Genomic DNA, 24,555 nt, shown 5'->3' with positions numbered 1-24,555 from the left:
GCATCTTCAACTCATAAACTTTATTGACTGATGATTATACCATCCAACAACATCACCAGAGTAACACCAATCAAACATGTCTGCATCATATAAACCCTTCTGCCAATAGAATCATATGAACAAGAAATCATACCAGTCAATCTCTTTGCTTCATAGAAATGCACAGTTTAATGTAGCCAATCACAATGAAACCAAAAAAGTGTAGAGACTGACGAATCCTTGGACTGTGATGCCCGCGAAAGATTTGCGGGTTCGGCTGAATCCAAAATAGTGGATTCGGTGCATCCCTACAACCAACATACATAAACATGGTCAAGAACCATGCCTCACATTCACATTAATGGCATCATTACTTTCCAACCCCTTACAAGTTGGGCACAGTGGGTGGATCCACTGTGTTATTATAAAAAATTATATCTGGGAGTACTGTGAGTTCCCTGTTCTGATGGGCTCTGGCAAAGTCCCCTTGAGACCAAGGAAAAAGCAGCAAGAACTCACAGATCCCACAGACAGGCAAAGTAAATGAACTGCAGACTTTATTTAAATGTATTTAAGTGGCTCTGATTGATAGATCTCTGATGTACTTATCAATTTTATATGAATAATTTAAACTTAAGGTATGGGATCTGTTATCTGGAAACCCATTATCCAGACAGCTCCAACTTACAGGAAGACCATCTCCCATACACTCCATTTTACTAAATTAACCAAATTCTAAAATGATTTCCTTTTTCTCTGTACAGTTATGGGACCTGTTATCCAGACCTCGGGACCTGAGGTTTTATGGATAAGGGACCTTTTTGTAATTTGGATCTCCATTAGAAAATCATATAGACATTAAATAACCTAGTAGGCTGGTTTCACTTCCAAAAATAATTAATTATATGTTAGTTTGGATCCAGTACAAGATACTGTTTTATTATAACCGAGAAAAAGGAAATCAAATTTCGAAATTTGGAATATTTGGACATAATGGAGTCTATGAAAGACGGCCTTTCCTTAATGCGGAGCTTTCTGGATAACGAGTTTCCAGGTAACAGATCCCATAACTGTAGTACTAAATCAGTATCTCGTACTTGATCTCATCTAAGATGTAATTAATCCTTTTTGGAGGCCAAACAATCCCACTGGGGTTAATTCACATTTAATATTTGTTTTAGTAGATTTAAGGTATGGAGATCTAAATTACCAAAAGATCCCTTATCCGGAAATGCACAGGTCTTGAGCATTCTGGATAACATGTGTGATGCCTGTATTTTAAAACTCTTGGGGGCCCATTTACTTACTCGAGTGAAGGAATAGAAGAAAAAAAACTTCGAATTTCGAATGTTTTTTGGCTACTTCGACCGTCGAATGGGCTACTTCGACCTTCGTCTACGACTTTGAATCGAACGATTCGAACTAAAAATCTTGGACTATTCGAACATTCGATAGTCGAAGTACTGTCTCTTTAAAAAAAACTTTGATCCCCTAGTTCGCCACCTAAAACCTACCGAATTCAATGTTAGCCTATGGGGAAGGTCTAAGCTTTTTTGGGTTGAAGAAAAATCGTTCGATAGATGGATTAAAATCCTTCGAATCGAACGGTTTGAAGGATTTAATCGTTGATTGGAAAGATTTTTCGTTTCGAACGAATTGCGGTAAATCCTTCGACTTCGATATTCGAAGTCGAAGGATTTCCATTCGGCAGTCGAATATCGAGTGGTAATTAACCCTCGATATTCGACCATAAGTAAATTTGCCCCTTGATGTCCATCTCATTAATTCTGCTACAATACTGTATTTGTTTTTGTCTGAAAGGCTAGAGGGAGCAGAGGCTGAATTCCAATTTTTGGAAAGGTTACTATTCTTCACACTGAGATATTGTTTGAGACAAGCTGAGACTAATCTGTTAAATGATCATTAGCAGGTTTATTTCAGAGAGTGTTCAGCACAATGAATCAATTGCAAAAGCCAGAGTGAAGCTTCTGAGCCATGCCAGCACGCTTCCTACATGCAGTTATTATTCTACTGTAATTCACTTTCCATCTGTTATGCTTCATACATGTCACTCCGGTGGTTTCGAACTTATGGTCTCCCAGTTTATATAAATTATAAAGGCCCAGCATTTATATGGAAATGATGAAAATTAAAATGGTTTTAGCGTTCCAGGCTTACAACTTAATAATTCCTTTAAATTACTCTCTCTTATTCTCATGTTGAATAATTACTTTTCATGACATGACCATGAAATAATGGAATATTCGCAGCCTGGCTTTAAAATGAATTGCTTCACAAACTTGTATAGACACTTTAAGGCTTGTACATCAATATGTGCTGAATATCTAAGGGCATACAGTATAGGGTGCTTTTACTACTCCTCTTTACTAATCATCAAATACAAGAAAGTCTTGATAAAAATTCTGAAAATAGGACACAATCTTGTGTAAATTATTGTGATCTTTATTCATGTGTCCCATAATGTTTGTTGTTTGTTTAAGAAACATATTTTAAAAGTTAAAGTCAAATTACATGGGAGGAATAAATTGCTTAAAAAGTACTAGGTGTGACTGAATTGAATGCAGAAGTAATAGACACTTACAGCACAATAATAATTAGTGATGGGCGAATTTGCGCCATTTCGCTTCGCGAATTTCGCGAAAAATTCGCGAAACGGCGCCGGCGTCTCGTTTTTGACGCTGGCGTCCGTTTTTGACGCCGGCACCTGTTTTTTCGACGCCGGCGCACGTTTTTGACGCGCGGCGCCCGTTGTTGACGCCGTCGTCCGTTTTTTCGGGAAAAAATTTTTTTTGACGCCGGCGAATTTTTGCCGCAAATTTTCTCGGGCGTTTCGTGAACTTATTTGCGGGCGTTTCGCGAATTTATTCGCTGGTGGCGAATCGCGCAAATTCGCCGCGAATTCACGCCTGGCGAATAAATACGCCCATCACTAATAATAATCTAATGTTTAAGAGTTAATGTAATAAATGTTTCTTTATCATTTCACTATTCCATAGTACTTAAAGGACAAAAATGATTAAAAATGTATATAGTTAGTAGGAATGCACTATTTTGGATTCGGCCGATTCCGCGAATCCTTAGGGGTGTGAAGGGGAAAACATTTTTACTTCCTTGTTTTGTGACAAAAAGTCATGCAATTTCCCTCCCGCCCCTAATTTGCATATGCAAATTAGAATTTGGTTCGGCCACCCCAAGTTGCAGCCCTGGGCTTCCTTGCTGCTGCCCCCGCTCCTCCCATGCTCACCATTCCAGGGTATCCAGGGTGACTTTAAACATGAGCTACCCATATTGGATCTTGTTTGGATCTTTTGAGTGTCAGTCACATGATGAGAGTGCTCTGGGCACCTAAGCGAATTTATTCTCGAAATTGTGGCAACAATTTGCTGGCAAAGAATCTGGTACGTCCAAAAATTGATGCGTGTCAAAACTGGCAAGCGCATAAAAATGTCATGCATCAAAATAATTTGGACGCCCGTTGACTTTAATGCATTTGGACCAAATAGTCACGCGTATAAAAATTATTGACTTTAATGCGTTTCGCACAGATTCACCCATCTCTAATTGTCAGGTCAAGCATTATTTATTATTAACATGTATTTATAGAGCATGGAAGCTTAAAGTAAGCAATCTTTTGTAAATGAAAACCACATCCATAAGACAGACATCCGCTAAATGGCAAGCCAATCTATATTTGCCTGTGTGCTTTGTCCAGGGAGAAGTGATACCATTGAAACCTTCACAGTCATTGGAAAGACATTGTGGTCTTCTTGTAGACCCACAACGTACAAAGTATCCATTAGATTAAAGGAGACATCTCAGTGTGCTTTTTCTTATTGTATAATATATTTTGGCTATCATGCTGTGGGGAATACTGTAAGACATTTAGAGTGAAGTGCTACAAGAATTCTAATTTCATCCAGGCTTTCCTAAAACTTCAACCTGACTGCATATACCATGCCACCTTCTAAATTTACAGATATCCAATATGTCATTTCAAAACATATTCTGGAAAGCAAACTTACGTTTTTTTTCCCCTGTTCTTAAATGGAACCATGCATCCCAAGTCATGTCAACAGACTAAACCACATACACCTTCTTACAGAAAATTCTTTACTGGGTAGCAGACAGTCTATCCCCTACTAAATTAAACACTTTTGAGCCTGTGTAGTTGCCAAATATATGTGTGTGTGTGTGTGTATCTAAGCATTTGAAAGTAGTGGCGAATATTGGTGTGGCACAGCAGATAAAAGTTTGGGGCACCCATTCTCAACCAAAGCATTCATAAAAAGGGAAACAGCATACACATGTTACTTAATCACCTTGGCTGCCAGTATAGGAACAAGTGCACTAAATATCATATTATATTGTACTGCATGGGGCCCAAAAAATACAACTATACTGGAGGTAAATAGGGTAAACTTTCCCTTTACAAGTAGCAATCACTGACTGCATCTATGCCTTTAAGAAGAACACAAGTCCCTGCTGAATGTGTGCATATGGGTTTGATCCCAGCGCTGCTAATGTTGATCTGTTTCAGGCTTTGCTTTAACATTTGCAAGAGTAACCCCATCAGCAGAACATGCCAATTGTGGCCTAGATTGCGGTGAGTTTGAAGTGGAAAAATGTCAAGCGAAAAACTAAAATAAGACCACCAAGTGTATTTCTGTTTTAACCTAAAACATTTTCCCCTCTGTATGGAAAAGGCTACTGTGTAATACCATACACCACATAAATGACTCAAAGCTGCTACTGCCTTCCAATTTGATTGTATACAATGAAAAACATTTGCGCTCTAATACCGGCCAGATGCGACGAAATTAATTTTAAATTCGTGTTGTAAAAATGTCCCTGGGTTAAATGATTATTTTTGTTATTAGTTATAAAAATATATAGCCTAGAATTCCACGGATTGCACAGATATCACTCAGCGGCAGGCTACATACGCACTGCACAACAGGACGATTCATCAGAATCAAAAAAGAATTTTTCTTAACTCCATATCATTTTATTTGTTTTATGCACATTCGTTTGATGCTTTTTAAAGCCATATTGGAAGCAAAGGGTTGTGCATGGCAACAGGATCCATAGGCAGGATCCATTGGGTTGAAAAAGATCCGAATATAAAAATTAGGAATGGAAAAATCACTGAACGACATGCTAAAAATTACAAATACCTCTAAAAACTCTCAAATTTTTAGTTTTTCAGGAAAATCCTAGCAAAAAAACCCCCGAAAACCTCTAAAAGCCCAAATTGATTAAAAATGGTTTAATAAGATCAGCGCACGTTGAAAACCACTAAAGATTTGAGTTTTTCGGACAATTCCTAGTAAAAACTTCTAAAAATTTAAGTTTACTAGTACTACTTTTTACTAGTGAAAAAGTTCCAAAAACCTCTAACAGTCATAACTGATTAAAAGCAGTCCAATAAGATCAGCGCAGCTCCCACTGACTTCTACAGCATCTCCATAATGTTTACTTGGCACATTTTTGTATTAGAGGTTTTCATGGTTTTTAACGCTTAATAAATCTGGAATATTTGGAGCTTTTAAGAAATATAGAAGAACAGTGTCGGACTGGGACACCAGGGGCCCACCCAAAAACCTTAGACCAGCGGCCCACTCTCAGTACTATTTTCTTCCTCTCCTCGTCCAACCTCTATTCTCCTAGTCTCTTTTCTTTACATATTATAATCTATATTCCATCTATTTAGCCTCTTTATTAAGGAAATAAGCAATTGCCATGAAAATGGCAAATGTTTAGCAGCATGAGGGCCCACTGACCCCTGGGCCCACCGGCAGTTTTCCTGGTATCCTGGTGGGCCAGTCCGACACTGTAGAAGTACTATACATTTTTAGAGGTTCATGGAAAACAAAATCACATTTCGATGTGTTGTTGCCATTGTCTGTACGCTTCAAACATTTCATGTTCCTCATGCCATTCTGTTCAGTATATAGTGAATAAAGTACCCCCTCTTGTAAAATATAAGGATATTATAAGTTACCGAGGAGTTTCATGACCATATAAAAACACGAGGCCGAAGGCCGAGTGTTTTTATACAGGTCATGGAACTCCGAGGTAACTTCTAATATCCTCATATTTTGCAACTGGGGGTACTTTATTTATTGTAATACACAAATTTAAGTGAGTCATGTGACAGAAATGACATCAGAACTCACCGTTTATAACTGATGACATCATAACTCACCGTTTATAAGGATATATTTTACAGGATATTCATGGCTTTTGTGTATTATAGAAATATTATGTCCATGATGTTACTGTGCAGCAGAATATAGCTGATCATTGTTATGATATATGCTATAATGTTGTGGTCATCCAGTTTTTTTAACATGGGACATGGGGATTACATCCAAAATCTGAACACAAAACTAAGGTAAGAGTAAGGCAAATATAGAGAAAACAAAAGACCATGACAAGGGCAGGGCTAAGGCAAAGCTATAGTAAGGGAAAGTCTGAAACAAGGGAAAGGCTAGGGTAAGGTCAAAACTAGGGCAAAATCAAAAAACTAGAGTAAAGCTAAGATGAAGTGCGGTGCTAGGGCAAGAACAATACTAGTGAATGACTGGGATAAGGGCAATGCAGTATGTACAAAAATAATGTACTGTATATATTTATGGGTATTTGAGGAGGCTGCTAGTCATAAGTAGAATAGTAACATTTACAATGCTGGTTCACCAACAGTATTTTTCCCAGTCTTTGAAACTTTGTTGTGCCTAAACTCATGACTGCCAGGCAGGTATAAAAAAGCTTCCAGGAAACACACATGAAACCTGGTCACAAGGAGCAACAACATTTTCATTTTAAGCACACGGAAACCAGACTGCGGCATTCTGGATATCTGCAGCTGATATGTATGCATTGTATATAGTAGGTATGCATGTATTACTTGTACATCTTTATATACAAGTAACGTTTGATACTTCAGTTCTTGTTTTGTTCTTGTGCACATTTTTGGTAAGACAGAAATGTGGTGGCCTCAAGCATCACTGTTACACTATATAAAAATATGAAAGAAGGATCATTCCTCATAAAACTCATGCCAAAGAACAAATAATGTTCACAGAACGTACTACAGCCTTCTAATTGCTGCCTACAATCTATAAACATCAAAGTTCCTGGTCACATAAATAGCGCTGAACATCTAAGATTTCATTTGAAAAGCAGAGCAAAATAGCATTCATCCTTCACAGAATCCTCTGCTTTCAGCATCGTTGTTAAATGTAAGAATGATGGCACTTTACCTTTACCACAGGGTTCTGAAACCCAAAAGTAGATATATGAAATATAAAATAATACAGCTATGTTTGATTTTATAGTTCAGATGTATGATGAAGTTTGTATTAAATTATAGTATGTAATGAGAGCTGGATACAACCCTCAGAGTCAAGGGGCAGCATCAAAAACCAAAAAGAAATAGATATTTCATAGCTTAATGTTTGCCTTGATTCATGATTGCTTTTTATTGTTCTTTCCCACATTTGTTTTGTAGATGACCATATGAAAGCAAAATAATACCAGTTTGTCAATATGAGAACACAATGAGGTTACTGACGACATATTATAGGGGCAGAGTTAACAAAGGATAAAGAGACAGAGTTCACAACAAGATGATTTTAAAGAACTCTCTTCCTTCCCTTTAATACATATATTCTAAAAATGCTACTAAATGGCTGCCGCTATTGGACACTCAACTAGCAGTTACATTGTCCTTTCATAGTAGCAGACTCTGTATTGTCTTTAGTGGTCAACAGAATACCGTATATATGTATATATGTATATATGTATGTGTATATATATATATATATATATAGATATATATATATATATATATATATATATATATTAGGGATGCACCAAATCCACTTTTTTGGATTCAGCCGAACCTCGAATCCTTCGCAAAAGATTCGGCTGAATACCGGGTGGGAAGGGAATGCAAATTAGGGGTGGGAAGGGAAAAACAATTTTCTACTTCCTTGTTTTCTGACAAAAAGTTACGCAATTTCCCTCCCTGCCCCCGTATGCAAATTAGGATTCGGTTCGGCTGGGCAGAAGGCTTCAGCCGAATCCGAATCCTGTTGAAAAAGGCCGAATCCTGGCCGAATCCCAAACCGAATCCTAGAGATGGAGATACCAAGATGGAGTTACCTTAAAGGAGAAGGAAAGTCTTCTTGCACTTGGGGGTGCCAAATGTTAGGCACCCCCAAGTGATTGTATTGACTTACCTGAAACCCTGGGCTGGTGCTCCTATCAGCAGAAAACTGCACCGGCCTGGGCCAGTTTTCCTCTTCTGTCTTCCATTTTCTTTGTGTGGCTGCGCATGCGCATTAGAACAAAAAGCCGAACTTTAACTAAAAAGTCGGCTATTTTGTTCTACTGGGCATCCAGCCGCCCGGGAAATTTGAAGAAAGAAAAAACTGGAAGAGGATCGATCCGTGGTGCTCACTGTAATAACCCCGGCCGGTGCAGTTTTCTGCTGATAGGAGCACCAGCCCTGGGTTTATACAATTACTTTGGGGTGTCCTAACATTCGGCCCCCAACGTGCAAGATGACGTTCCTTCTCATTTAAGTAAAGTTGTTTCATTAATGTCTACTTATATCTAAATTGTTGGCTGAGCTGTGTGAACACCGCTACTGCTCTGCCTGAAGCTCAAGATATTCTGGTAGATCACAAGAAACATTTTTGACATTAGCTATGTTATAAAATATGTTTGGACCCATTTGATCTCACGGACTGCATTTATTTATATGTAGACAGATGTTTGAGTGAATATCATCAAGAGAGAAGATTTGTTGTGCCTAATATTGTGTTGTATTTGGTGTTTGTGTTGTCATTATTAATGCTCCAGGGACCTGTATCTTCAGAGCAGCAACACAGCATAAAACAGTTAGGTCTGGACTGGGAGTCAAAATAGACCCTGGCATTCCAAGTACACAGAGGCCCAAACAGCCCCCACCAGCCTGCTAAATAGTGACTTTCTATGGAATCAGCCCCTCTGGCAGAACCCACAGCCTGGGCCTGCAAACAGTAGCATATCCATGGTGCTGCCCTAGGCACTTGACCTGTAAATACCCCTCTGTTTGATGTCAGCGGATGTGATAAAATAATTCAACATGCATGCGTGTGATCATCATTTCCACCGCGTGCCACTAGAGAGACCCCAACTTCTGCTGCTGGATTTGAAAGGAAAGCTCCGGCAGCAAGGGAAGGGGTGGGTTTTCGAATTTCTGCCATATAGGCATCTTAGGGCTGCCCCCTTAAAGGAGAGCTAAACCCTAAAAATTAATATGGTTTAAAATGCCATATTTAATATACTGAACTTATAATTACATCTCAGCTTGTCAATAGCAGCAATGATCCAGGACTTCAAACCTGTCACAGGGGGTCACCATCTTGGAAAGTGTCTGTGACACTCACATGCTCAGTGGGCTCTGAGCAACTGTTGAGAAGCTAAGCTTAGGGGTTGTTGCAAATTATCAAGAAGAAAATTAGGTTGGTCTGTAATATAAGCTGATGCTACAGGGCTAATTATTAAATTCTGCTGCTAGTTGCACTGGTTTCTGTGCTGCCATGTAGTAATTATCTGTATTAATTACTAATCAGCCTTATATTGTGACATTTATATTCTAAGTGTACTGTATATTGTGAGTGGGTCCCTAAGCTCAATAAGTGACAGCAGCACAGAGCATGTGCAGTGAATCAGCAGAAAAGATGGGGAGCTACTGGGGCATCTTTGGAGACACAGAACTTTACTGCTAAAGGGCTGTCGTTGCCTTAGGCTGGTACAGAAGCCCAGAACATAATGTACAACATTTCTAGCTACTTCTTTAGTTAAGCTTTAGTTCTCCTTTAAAGCTGCCGTCCTAGGCACAGGCCCTCGATTGCATATATGGTTAAATACACACCTACATGCAAACAAGAGCGAGGAGCAGTAACATAACTAGTCATCCCAGGGCCTGGTGTAGGCTGTGCAGCTCTGGATTCACATAGGCACAAGCATCCAGCAGCCCGACGGGGTTCCCCTGTACCCCTGGTAGTTCCGCCACTGGCGATAACGACATGTCAGCCTTTATCATGTCGGAATTCATTTCACTTGTGTAATTGTGTCCATTTATAAAGACTTCTTCTTGGGTTTCATGGGTTGTTTGTTTACTATGTATTTGTCATTATGTCATAAATGTTATAGTGTTATTGTGCAACCGACAGAGAGGGTTATGCTTGCTCTCTGTTAATAAAATTAAACAAAGCTGGTCCTTCTCCACTTGCCCAGAAAAGCTTGCTGGTGTAGACAGTTTTATTTGGTTTGTGAGTGCAACTGAGTTTGAGTGTATGGTGATGAAAGTGTCCGGGAGCAACATGCCAATGGTATTTCAGTCATGTGCAGCTGGAGAAGCAAGATATTCCATTCCAAAAATACTTCAGTGTCTATTCAAATATAATCATTAATCATAGTTTTTCTCAGTTACATTATATTATTAAAGGGAAACTAATCATTAAAGTGTTCTTATAAGCATTTTTCAAAGTATCCTTGTTCAATTAAAGTGGTAGTACAGCCCTTGTTCATAGCCTAAGAGGTATCGAAGGAAAATCTGATTTTATTGTTAATTTATTGAACTACAGTAAGTAATGTATGTACTTTTTATTCTGCAACTTCCTAGTTCGTCTGTGCAATTGTAGTAGGAGGAGCAGGAACAGATATGGGACCTGTTATCCGGAATGCTTAGGACCTATGGTTTTCCGGATAAAGGATCTTTTCGTAATTTGGATCTTCATACCTTAAGTGTAAGACGTGCCGGGAGATTTCGGCAGTCTCTTACCCCCTGGCGTGTCTCGTCTAGGAGCCTTGTGTGCAGGTGCGCACTTCCTGGTCTTGCGTCTGCTTTGATGGCGAGAGCCACGGCGCCAAGCGAATAGGCGCCGGATTCTAATTTGTCGCCAAAACAGCTTTAAAGCTCCAGTCCTCCATTTTGTGAGTGCCCAAGCTAGGCTTCAGTTTACTGTACCTGCTCAAGCGTATTTTCTATCTGATTATTTTTAAGTCTGTTTTTTGACTTTCGTTTACGATTCCTGCCGCCTGCCTTTGAATCTTCGGCTACTTGACTACGTCTATTCTAAATCCTTGCCGGTACCTCGTTTACAGACTATTTGCACTTCCTTTTTGGTTTTCCGCAGCAGAAAGCCCGGGCCCCAAAAGTGCATCGTTGAACACCGGAGACCGCAGGTTTATCCTGTACAACCCGAGTGTACTCATCACTGCGCAAGGTTCTGATAACGAGATTGTTACATTAAGACTGCTAAAAGAAATAAATTAAACATCAAATAAGCTCAATCGTCTGGTTCTGCTTCCAATAAGGATTAATTATATCTTAATTTGGATCAAGTACAAAGTACTGTTTTATTATTACAAAGAAAAAGTAAATATTTTTTAAGAATATGGATTATTTTTATGATACAAGAGTCTATCACCTTTCCGTAATTCAGAGCTTTCTGGATAATGGGTTTCCTGATAACAAATTCCATACCAGTAGCTACATGCATCACCAATGCATAGATAACTCCTCTGCATAATGGAATTCTTATATTTAAGGGCCCTTACACAAGGCAGTTTTTACCTGCGCTCCCCTGCTTTGCGTTTTCTTCCATTCAGCCGCAGGGGAGCGCAGGAGTAGACGCAGTCAATTATTTTGAAGGGGGCTGTACTCACACAGACGTATGTATGCGCCGAAGGCTGGTTAAGACGCCGCATGTTGCATTTCACCTGCGTTTGGTGCTTACATGCGTCTCTGTGAGTACATCCACATTGACAATAAGCGCAGGTAAAAACGGCCGTGTGTAAGAGCCCTTAGTCAGAAACACAATAAATAAGGAAGGGATGGACTTGTTATGCAGAGCTCATCAACTACAAGACAATGATTTCTGTGCTATTTAATAATAAATAAAGGAATAATACATTTGTAGCATATGTTCTGCTGTATGTAAGTGTACACATCAGCATTATTTAACCATACAGTTTTGTTATTTATCACACTGTTATTTTGCTTTTGCCATCATTCTCTTTCTCTGGCCCTCTCTATTTGTCAATATTTTCCCACTGGCCCCATCGGCTCCCACAGTTGCCCCTGACCAAAAGTCCCATTTTCTAGCCCCTTTACTCGCCTCTGTTTTTAACTCTCAGGACCAGCCCCCATTTATGGTGTTTTGCATTGCCCCTAGGTTTGGCCTTCACCACTGGCCCCCATTTCTGGTCTTATCCATCAGCCTGCATTTATACGTAAACTTAATTTATTACAGAATTTGAAAAACGTCATTTAGTTCACCTTTAAATGGACAGTGTATATTCTGAGACAATTTGCAATTGGTTTTCATTTTTTATTATTTGTGGTTTTTGAGTTATTTAACTTAGCTCTCCAGTTTTCTATTTCAGCAATCTGGTTGCTATGGTCCAAATTACCCTGGCAACCTTGCAATGATTTTAATAAGAGACTGGAATATGAATAAGAGAGTCCTGAATAGAAAGAGTAATAAAAGTAACCGTACATTTGTAGCCTTACAGAGCATTTGTTTTAAGATTTCATTTGAAAGCTGGAAAAATTCAGAAGAAGAAGGCAAAAAATGAAGGTTAATTGAAATGTTACTAAAAGTGAAATAATGAAACATTTCTGGCTTACTGACCCAAGTAATATATGAGTATTGCACATAAAATATAATGGTGCTATAAAGTGTTATTGTAAAGCAAAAAGGAAAAATAAAATCAGATAGCAAACTAATTGCAGCAAAAATAGGACTTCTGCTGCAAACAAACCATTTCAAGAAATCATTTTCCTTTTTTTTGGTGCTGGTAAAAGGGTATTTCTGATTAACTGGCTGCATTGTTATATCAGAAAGTAATCATTTTTTACTTCCCAGGAAGATTAATGACATATGAGTGGCCCAGTTCAACCCAGTTCTAGTATTTCCATAGCAACCAATCAACAGAGAGGATTTACTGGTGTGCTGTTTAAAAGTAAACATCTGGTTGCTAAGAGTTACAAGACCTGGAGCAAACCTCGCATCTGTCATTAGAATACATTATCCCATGGGTACCTTATACAAAAACAAGGTGATCCTTTCAAAAGTGAATTTAACCCACGGCGGAGGCAGAGGTCTGACCTAAGTCAGAGATTTAAATTAATTCTATAAGCGAAAGAAAAAAAGAACCCCAATTGCCTCCCACTCGTACCGCAGTTCCTCAGATATTACACTACTTATAAAGTATTTTGTGATTGCGTGAGGGCAAACACTGAACGTTAAAAAATACTAATGTGCTTGGTTTGCACAAATTACAATTATATTAAAGTGCCAGTGCTATAAGAATTAATTCAGTTAAATGTACTTAGACTTAAAGGTTGATAGATACTCAATACAATTAATACTTTACACAAATAAATAATTAACCTTTTAATCCAGTGTATTATCCAATACCTTATATTTTCACCCACAATCAATCCAACCAGGAATTAATGAGAATAAAAATACTAAAGTGCTTTAAGTGCTAATAGGTTTATTGTAAGGTCGCAATTACTAAAATTTCATAATTGCTTACAAATTAATTAGTTGTAAAGTGCTAAAAAGTGCCAAGTAATTAATGATCAATAATAAATAGTGTAGTTGATATAAAGAGGACCGCAGTTAATGGGATAAATAATTTAAAAACACACAAATTGCTCAGGTTAAAAGGTTTCAAGTAGGAAATAGAAAATTGGAGAGGGTGGAGCTGTCCCAGAAGCTGCTACCTAAATTGTTTTCTATCCCTGGGACACCACAAAGATAAGGAGGCAGAATACCCGGGACTTGTGGTCTTGTGTTATTAACTAAATCCTGTTCTGTAAGAGAGCTAAATAAGCCTAAAAAAAACACGAATCCACGGGCTCTTGTGAGCTTTAGCAACAGAGAAAAGAGATACCCGAGCACTAATTAGAAATAGATTTCTTTTCCCACCCCTTCTATTCTGTTTCCCAAAGACTGAAATTATTCTAAAAGTTATAAGTTAAAAAGATTCCAAACTAGGGATGTCGCGGACTGTTCGCCGGCGAACTTGTTCGCGCGAACATCGACCGTTCGCGTCCGCCGAATGTTCGCGAACGTAACGCAACGTTCGCCAATTTGGGTTCGCCTTAGCTGGCGCTTTTTTTTGCCATTTCTCCCCCAGACCAGCAGATACATGGCAGCCAATCAGGAAGCTCTCCCTCCTGGACCACCCCCACACCCCCTGGACCACTCCCCTTCCATATATAAACTGAAGCCCTGCAGCGTTTTTTCATTCTGCCTGTGTGTGCTTGGAAGAGCTAGTGTAGGGAGAGAGCTGTTAGTGATTTGAGGGACAGTTGGTAGTAACTTTGCTGGCTAGTAATCTACTTGATACTGCTCTGTATTGTAGGGACAGAACTCTGCAGGGATTTGAGGGACATTTTAGGTTAGGTAGCTTTGCTGGCTAGTAATCTACCTTCTACTGCAGTGCTCTGTATGTAGCTGCTGTGGGCAGCTGTCTGTCCTGCTGCTGATCTCTCATCTGCATCTGTTCTTCAAACCACTGCCACCTAGCTGTGTGAGCTTTTTCACATTCTGTCTAAATATCAATAATAATACCGTCTCCAGAAACACCACCTGAGTGACGTTTTCCAAGCAGCAATAATATATTCCGTATCCACTGCTGTAGTGTATACGTTGACCTTGCAGGCATTATTTGCCCAGTGTGTTCTTCAAACCACTGCCACCTAGCTGTGTGAGCTTTTTCACATTCTGTCTAAATATCAATAATAATACCGTCTCCAGAAACACCACCTGAGTGACGTAGTGTGATTTCTGCCCTTTACAGCACAAAACGCAGCGCTGTGTCAACAATGGATTTTTTAGAAAACATATTTGCCTTGATCCCCCTCTGGCATGCCACTGTCCAGGTCGTTGCACCCTTTAAACAACTTTAAAATCATTTTTCTGGCCAGAAATGTCTTTTCTAGCTTTTAAAATTCGCCTTCCCATTGAAGTCTATGGGGTTCGCAACGTTCGCGAACCGTTCGCATTTTTGTCCGGACGTTCGCGAACATGTTCGCGAACATTTTTTCCGACGTTCGCTACATCCCTATTCCAAACGCCGATGCGCGTTTCGCAGTGATAGCTTTATCAAGGCGTAATGAGAGCGTACCTCCAGCGTCGGGTTTAAATCACTTCCTTACGATGCGTCACTATAGGAAATATCGCGAGACTTAAACCCTATTCGCAAAGGCCAGTGTATCTATCGCGAGGATTAGCTACAATGTATTGTCATGGATACCATGTAGCGTGTATGTAACGTTTAATGCACAGAATCATAAACTTATTGCAACTATTTAACTTATATAACGCGAATCACAGATATCACTGCCAGCATTCTTAATGACTCAGGAGGACTGTTCTCATTATATGAACCTATTATTATTAACCTATTGGCTTCCGATGAATTAAATCAATTAATGTACATATATATAAACTGTGATTATTTTAAAATATCATATTTATTAAGTATCAATTAAAACTGCATATTTTATAAAATATATTTATATATCATCAGAGCATCAGTTAAAAATAAACATGTTTCTTGGTTTCTAATATTAAATGGATTGTAAAAATTGATTAAATAAATGATGTGAATAAATTATTTTCATTTATTCCTGTAGGGGATACTGTATTCATTCTAAAGATCCAAAAGCTCTCCCTTTTTAACAGAGCTTGTTCCAGGTTCCTTTACGTATTCCCAAGTCGAATTGGGAATACGTAAAGGAAACCTGGAACAAGCTCTGTTAAAAAGGGAGAGCTTTTGGATCTTTAGAATGAATACAGTATCCCCTACAGGAATAAATGAAAATAATTTATTCACATCATTTATTTAATCAATTTTACAATCCATTTAATTATTAGAAACCAAGAAACATGTTTATTTTTAACTGATGCTCTGATGATATATAAATATATTTTATAAAATATGCAGTTTTAATTGATACTTAATAAATATGATATTTTAAAATAATCACAGTTTATATATATGTACATTAATTGATTTAATTCATCGGAAGCCAATAGGTTAATAATAATAGGTTCATATAATGAGAACAGTCCTCCTGAGTCATTAAGAATGCTGGCAGTGATATCTGTGATTTGCGTTATATAAGTTAAATAGTTGCAATAAGTTTATGATTCTGTGCATTAAACGTTACATACACGCTACATGGTATCCATGACAATACATTGTAGCTAATCCTCGCGATAGATACACTGGCCTTTGCGAATAGGGTTTAAGTCTCGCGATATTTCCTATAGTGACGCATCGTAAGGAAGTGATTTAAACCCGACGCTGGAGGTACGCTCTCATTACGCCTTGATAAAGCTATCACTGCGAAACGCGCGTCGGCGTTTGGAATCTTTTAACTTATAACTTTTAGAATAATTTCAGTCTTTGGGAAACGGAATAGAAGGGGTGGGAAAGAAATCTATTTCTAATTAGTGCTCGGGTATCTCTTTTCTCTGTTGCTAAAGCTCACAAGAGCCCGTGGATTCGTGGTTTTTTAGGCTTATTTAGCTCTCTTACAGAACAGGATTTAGTTAATAACACAAGACCACAAGTCCCGGGTATTCTGCCTCCTTATCTTTGTGGTGTCCCAGGGATAGAAAACAATTTAGGTAGCAGCTTCTGGGACAGCTCCACCCTCTCCAATTTTCTATTTCCTACTTGAAACCTTTTAACCTGAGCAATTTGTGTGTTTTTAAATTATTTATCCATTAACTGCGGTCCTCTTTATATCAACTACACTATTTATTATTGATCATTAATTACTTGGCACTTTTTAGCACTTTACAACTAATTAATTTGTAAGCAATTATGAAATTTTAGTAATTGCGACCTTACAATAAACCTATTAGCACTTAAAGCACTTTAGTATTTTTATTCTCATTAATTCCTGGTTGGATTGATTGTGGGTGAAAATATAAGGTATTGGATAATACACTGGATTAAAAGGTTAATTATTTATTTGTGTAAAGCATTAATTGTATTGAGTATCTATCAACCTTTAAGTCTAAGTACATTTAACTGAATTAATTCTTATAGCACTGGCACTTTAATATAATTGTAATTTGTGCAAACCAAGCACATTAGTATTTTTTAACGTTCAGTGATTGCCCTCACGCAATCACAAAATACTTTATAAGTAGTGTAATATCTGAGGAACTGCGGTACGAGTGGGAGGCAATTGGGGTTCTTTTTTTCTTTCGCTTATAGAACCCATGGGTACCTTGCAATCAGACTAGAATGCCAGAAGTTACATTGGGAATTACACAGCTGTGAAACAAATTAAAAGATCTTACAGTCCGAACAGACATATTTTGAGATTAGACATATTTTAGACCTATTTATATCAGAGCCTAATTTTATGATTTGTTTGTTGATTGACAGGACTTCCCTCTGATGGAATCGCTCCTTCAGTAAGTGGCCATAATAAGTTAGGGAAAGGGCAAATAACACTAGGAAGTGTTATTTGCCCTTTCCCTAACATAAATAAAATGTGCTAATTTACTAGTTTAAAGGGGTGAATCGCCTTTACGTTTACTTTAAGCATGTTATAGAATGGCCTGTTTTGGCAAGTTTTCAATGGGTCTTCATTGTTTATTTTTTTTTTAGAGAATTTGAATTATTTCCATCTTTCAAATTGGGGTCACTAACCTCAGCAGCCAAAAATGATTACTCTGGAAGGCTACAATTTTATAGTTATTGTTACATTTTATCAGTCACTTTAACTAACCAGGCCTCTCCAATTCATATTCCTGTCACTCTGTCAAACCACTGCCTGGTTGCTAGCTTAAATTGGACCCTAACTACCAGACAGCTGCTGAAATTGCTAAAACAGAACATGCAGAACTGCTTAACCAAAAAGCTTACATAAGGGTAGAACTACACAGGTGATTTTACCTGCGATACCTTCTGTTCAGACGCGGGACTAATCTCAGGCGTCACGTAGGATGCGGCGAATCTAATGTAAGTAACAGAAATGTCGCACGTAGAAGCTGATTGCATCCAACACAAGACGACTGTCGGATGAAGACGCAACATGCAGTGTTCGCATCCGACAGTCGTGTCGTGACAGATTAAATCAGCTTTTACGTTGTATGACTTACATTAGATTCAGCGCCGCCGACGTGACACCTGCGATTAGTCTCATTGCGTCGGAACGGAATTTATTGCAGGTAAAATCGATAGTGTAGTTCTATCCTAAAAGCTATAACATAAAAAATAAAGACCAACAGCAAATTGTCTCAGAATAGCACTCTCTACATCATACTTAAAGTTAATTTAAAGATGAGCAATTCCTTTTCTATAACTCCACCCGCAAAGTGCAATTTCAGCTGTAACGCATCATAGTTTTTTTAGCCAAAATGCAGACTCCCCCCCACACACACAATTGCAGTGTAATTGAGGCCGCATGATGGTGAAGGTGATGCACCTGACATACTTGCAGGCAATGCAATAAATCACGTGCCGTTACCTGCCTGCTTTGAAATGAATGAAACGAATATCTTAATTGTCCGCTCCACTTACATCTGCGTCCTATTCTTTAGGTGCAAGTTCACTTTGTCAACTGGGATTATTTATTAAAGTCCTAATGGCAAAAATTTGTAAAATTCATGGTTTTTTTTTTACTATAAAATCTGAATTTTTAGTTCAAATTTTACTGTATTTATTATACCCGAGAATGAAAAAAAGTCAGATTCCGAAAATCCGGCATATCAGAACTACCGTGGTCAATCAAAGATGTCCTGAAGATATCTTGATTTGTGCTGGGTTTTGTGCAATAATCCAAAGATATTGTGGTTTTCGGGAAAAAATCTGAAAAAAAAGTTTTCACGTGGAAAATTCAAAAAAATTGTACGATTTATTTTTTTCACGATTTTTTGTTTTTTTTCCGCACAGAAAATTTCCGGGAAAATTTATTGATAAAAAAGGGGAAAAACCCTGTGTGGATGTGGTCGGAGTAGTTTTCAGAAAATAATGAGATAAATTCGAACTTTAAAATAATTTAAACATTAAATAAACCCAATAGGCTGGTTTTGCCTCCAATAAGGATTAATTATATCTTAGTTGGGATCAAGTACACGGTACAGTTTTATTATTACAGAGAAATTACAGAGAATGGAGTGTATGGAAGATGGCAATGCCGTAATTCTGAGCTTTCTGGATAAGGGGTTTCTGGATAATGGATCCAATACCTGTAGCCGCTACTAGGTTTTACTTTTTTTGTATTGTTATAACAAAGTTAAAATAAGCATATATACAGTTGGTACCGCCTTAGTCTCCGCTTTACAGAAAAAAATGCTTGAATATGTTGTCACCATCTCGTGTTTGCTGGTAATGTATCTGAACCCTTTTATTAGCATGTCAGGGAGACATGTAGAGTAGATATTGTATTCCTTAGCAATCTAGTTAAGTGCTGTCATGTCCGCAGTGCTTGCAAAGTGATGTGTATTTCGAAATATGTCAATCCGAGACATTTCAGCTTGGAAGTTATGGGAGAATAAGGTGGTTATTACGGATTCTGCCATTATAATTTACTCAAATAAATAGGGCGTCTCTAAATGGACAGACATTATCTTGTCAAGCTTCGGAGGTTATATAACCTATACTCCAATCTCTGATGACATTTTACCAGAGCTTCAACATTTAATGTCATATCTAAGAGTTCTATTAAAACTTCAGTCAATCTTTAATAGCTGTACTTCGTGGCTGACGCAGGTGGAAGCTTTCAAAAATCTTTATTGTTAGTTTACTTCTGTGTTTACCAAAGTGGCACCAAGTTCACTCCTGCTCCAAAGGAGTCGGCAGCACCTAGACTGTGTGTAAGGCAAACACTGCCATTATTTCCGCTTCTACAACTACTTTAAGTCTCACAAATAAGGCAGCTCTAATTATTATCACTTTCCTTATCACTTTCCCTTTTGTGATCTTCAGTGGATAAAGGCCAAGCTAAACTGTATCATAAAGTTTGAAAGACTAAGCATTATTTTGCTATTGCTGGCTATTTCCCATTAACTTCATGCACAATTGTTATTATCTTCACACTATGATACAAGTATCAGACTGTACAATTCTCTTCCTTTCTAAAATCACATCACAAAGGCTTATTCACTGCAATGGTATACTTAAACATGGAAGACAGGCACCTTTCTCTGAGCTTTGGTTTGGGCGAAAGTAGATGGTAGAGGAGGCATGGACACATATAATCAAGGTGTTTCCCATGCCTGAAACAGTTTAGGATATAATTTGAGTCCCTTGTGGGGGGGGGGCTTTGTTTTATACCCAACATGGCCAACCTGGATTAATATTAACTTTATAAGAGGATCAGTAGAAAATATAATTAGGATCCCATCCTTTTTAGACTTGGAATGGACATTTGACCCACAAAATATGTAATAAAAGAAGACATCCTTAATTCAAAACTAAGCATTTTTTTGTATGTGTAGGGACCTATAGGGTTAAGTTCCCCTATGGTCTGAAAAGCTTCACGTGATTGGAAATCCCCTGCTGTGACCAGCTATCTGGAAGGGAGAGTGAATCCTTTGTTCCATGTACAGTGAGCCCTGGCAGATTCCAGATTTGGCCAGAAGGTGTCAATGCTGCACAAGGAGTATAAACAGCTGGGCTGCCATGTGCTCAGTGCTTCAGTTTCACTTCAGCCAGGAGTGACCTCTAGCAAAGATGTGAGAGGCCTGAGGAATCTGAGAGGCCCTGGAGGGCTTGGGTTACTGGGCCCCAAGCCTGGTGAGCTCAACCATGGAAGGTTAAGAGATTGGAAGCAGTGGAGAGAATGTGGCAGCAGCTGTCTGTGGATGGGTGCTAATTTGAAAGGGATCTTATGATGTGCTCGCACTTTGGGTAGTTCTGGGATCTGGTCTTAAGGAATAAAGCAGGATTTTTGTGCTAGGCTAGGATTAGCTTGGAAACCAAGCCTGAGCATTGAGTCACTGTGGATGCCTGACCCATCTGCTTGAGTTGTGCCTGAGGGAAAGTATTGAAAAGCTCCAGCGTGTCCCCTGTTTGAAAACAGGCATTGTTGGTGTGCCTGCTACGCAGGAGCAACTACCTCTGTCCATCTGGAAAGGCATTTGGGAAGGTAGCACTACCTGGGGAAAGTTAAGAGCTCTTGGGGAAAAGGGACTGTGACTCTTTTTGTCCACCAGGAGTGGAGTGTGGGACTTTGCCTGGTAAAGTCTGTGTCAGGATTGGGACTACCACAGGGCAGGAGTATTATTGATGTGTATTTGTATTTAATTTCTCTGCCAGTTAAATAAAGTTAATTTGTGGGTTATTTCAATTGGTGTGTTTAATTAATGTTCCTAGTAATGTTCCTAGTAGGGCAACCTGTTTTCATCTTGGATTCATCCTATACATCCTATAAGCCATGAAGGGGTAAAAAATAAACAAAGAATGCACATTACCAAAATTATGTTCTGGGACCTTTTTAAGGCAGAGAGGCAAACAAGAAATAACACAGAACCCCCATCACGTTGCACTCAAACACCAAGGCGCAGCCAACAGACCAAATTCTAGCCCATTGCAAGTCTATTAACGGGCAATAAAATAGTATACACAAATATTGTTCTAGATTGAGCAACACATAACAACCAATATACTATTAAACTGTAGATGCTAATTGCTGATGAGTTACTATAGTCTAGTAGAGTTACCTAAACTACCCATGTACTTTAGTTATGTATCTCCTGAGACATTGATGAAAAAACTTTAGCAGATGAATCTCAGGGCATTCTGGCTTTCTCTTCAACTCAAAGACAATGGTTAGTATAATTTGCTGCTGATGACATTGACCTTAGTTGAGTGTCTCTATGTTAGGCTGTTTGTACACGGGGAGATTTGCTGCCTGTATTTAAATCTTCACTACCACAAGCAACAAACCACTGCAAAAAGCTTTCCTACTTGCAATTAAAGGTATGGTTTACCTTTTGGTTAACTTTTAGTATGTTATAGAATGGTTAATTCTGAACACCAGTAGCTCCCTATTGTCTTTTTTGCTGATTCACTGCACATGCTCTGTGCTGCTGCTTAGGGACTGACTCACAATATACAGAACACATAGAATATAAATGCCACAATATAATGTAATTAATACAGATAATTACTAAATGACAGCACAGAAACCAGTGCAACTAGCATCAGCATTTAATATTCCGCCCCATAGCATCAGCTTTTATTTCAGACTAACCTCATTATCTGCTTGACAATTTGCAACAACCCCTAACCTTAGCTTCTCAACAGCTGCTCTGAGCCCACTGAGTGTTGCAGACACTTTCCAAGATGGTGACCCCCTATGACAAGTTTGAAGTCCTGGATCATTGCTGCTATTGAGATGCTGAAACTTTAGACTGGGGCAATAAGTGCAGTATATAAAACATGGAATTTTTAGCCATATTCATTTTTAGGGGTTAGTTCTCCTTTAATAGGCACAATCCCACTGACTTTTGGTGCATGCAGGAGCACTTGTATTTCCATGCACAATACTCAGAACTGCCCATGGTTGCTACTGGAAGAATATTTTAGCAAGGTGGCCAAGCAGCTCAAAATAAAGTGCACTGTAACTTAAGAGAGGAATAAATACAAGAACGCCACAATTGCTGCATCTTTATCATGGTGTTGTTTGGGTGAATCACTTTAAAGAGTTACTCAAACAATGGGTTTAGAAATATCCATATTGGTGCTACTCATATATTCTTCTATTAATAGCCAGATAGCTATGTCACATCCAGAAAAGTGTTGTCATTACAGGGCAAGCAAGAGGACGGGTGATGAGTTTAAAATCAAATGGTACCCCTTGAGCCAAAGCTATGAGTGTAGTGCGTATGCTTTCGGTATATGACATTTGATAATGCAATAACTGGCAAGGCCAATTGGAAAACTTGAAGTGTGACTTTTTTTGGATCTACATGAAAGGGAGTTTTTGAGTGAGGAGGACCTTGTTCTCTAGGAAGTTTTGGAGAGTTGGGCAACAGTTGATTGTACAGCAAATACTCTAGTATACAGACGTTAACACTGTAAACACATTATATAATTTTCTACAAGGTAGGTCAGGTCTAATGAGCTACGTCAGGTTAATCCATCACAAAACTACTTTAATCATCCCAGCAAGACATTGTGCTTCTGATAGCATTGACATTATCCCTTTATAATCTATACATTCATGCAAGTAAGTTGACTTGTCCTTTTGACCAACTTTGGTTTGAGGAAATGAGTGAAGTTATTTTAGGCATAAAACCAAAGAGCCCTTCCTTCATACAGACAAGAAGGTGAAAAGATCCTTGTGCAGATTTTAAAAAGGCCTTGTTATGACATCACAAGGCATGACACAAAGGGTGAGATTTAATTTGATGAGAATCCTACCTCCTAATTAAATTCCAGATTTCAATGAGAAAAACTATCTGTTAAGTCTCTTGGAAAACTTGAACTGAATTAGGAGGACATTTTTTTCTCCTCAAATTAAATCTTACCCATAAGTTTGTACTTGACAAACCATAAAATAACATAGCTTCATGGAAATTAATCTGGCCCAATATGTCACTGCATATATACATGTGATATTAAACTCTATAGTTAGTATAGATATGGGTATATATAATTTATGTGAAAGTATGGAGGGGTTGTGTATGGATGCTGGGTTTTCATTTGGAGGGGTTAAACTTGATGGCATTTTATTGCCAATAGATTAGCTGCAATAGTGCAAGCTAGAATCCTATCTTTATTCTGTAGAATGTTTTACCATACCTGAGTAAACAGCTCTAGAAGCTCTCTGTTTGTTTAGGATAGGAGCTGCAGTATTAACATGGTGTGACATCACTTCCTGCCTGAGTCTCTCCCTGCTCTGGGCTCAGATTACAGTAGAGAAGGGAGGGGGGTGGGGAAGAAGAGCAAACTGAGCATGCTCTTGCCCAGGGCAATGAGGATTAAGCTGAAGGCAGGAAGTCTGATACAGAAGCCCATGTGTACACAATAGAAGGAAAGAAATGCAGTGTTTCTTTTGACAGGGGACTCAGAGCAGCACTAATTTGGGGGTTTACTGGTATATTTAGATGAACCTTTCTGATAAGGCTTACTTAGTTTTAACCTTTCGTTCTCCTTTAAGTCTACAGAAATCATTTAAACATTAATTAAATTGGAGGGCTTGTTTTTGCCTCCAATAAGGTTTTATTATATCCTTGTCGGGATCATGTAGAAGGAACTGAATTATTACAGAGAAAAGGGAATTATTTTTAAAAAATTAATTATTTGATTTAAAAGGAATGAATGGGAGATGGTATCCCATAACTGAGGGCTTTTGTTATGGATGGAATCCCAAACCCAGGACTAGCACCAAAGTCCCAGCTCACCCTTCCGCCTATAACAACCACCTTTTGTTTCGGGAGGAGCCCTCCGCTACTTGGGAGAGAGTTCTGGGCAGAAAAGGGAACTGGAACGGAGAAGAAGCAT

This window comes from Xenopus laevis, chromosome 6S, assembly GCF_017654675.1.
Source record: "Xenopus laevis strain J_2021 chromosome 6S, Xenopus_laevis_v10.1, whole genome shotgun sequence".
Taxonomy (NCBI): Eukaryota; Metazoa; Chordata; class Amphibia; order Anura; family Pipidae; genus Xenopus; species Xenopus laevis.
The sequence above is the reverse complement of the archived record's forward strand: the minus strand, read 5'-3'. Positions refer to the sequence as shown.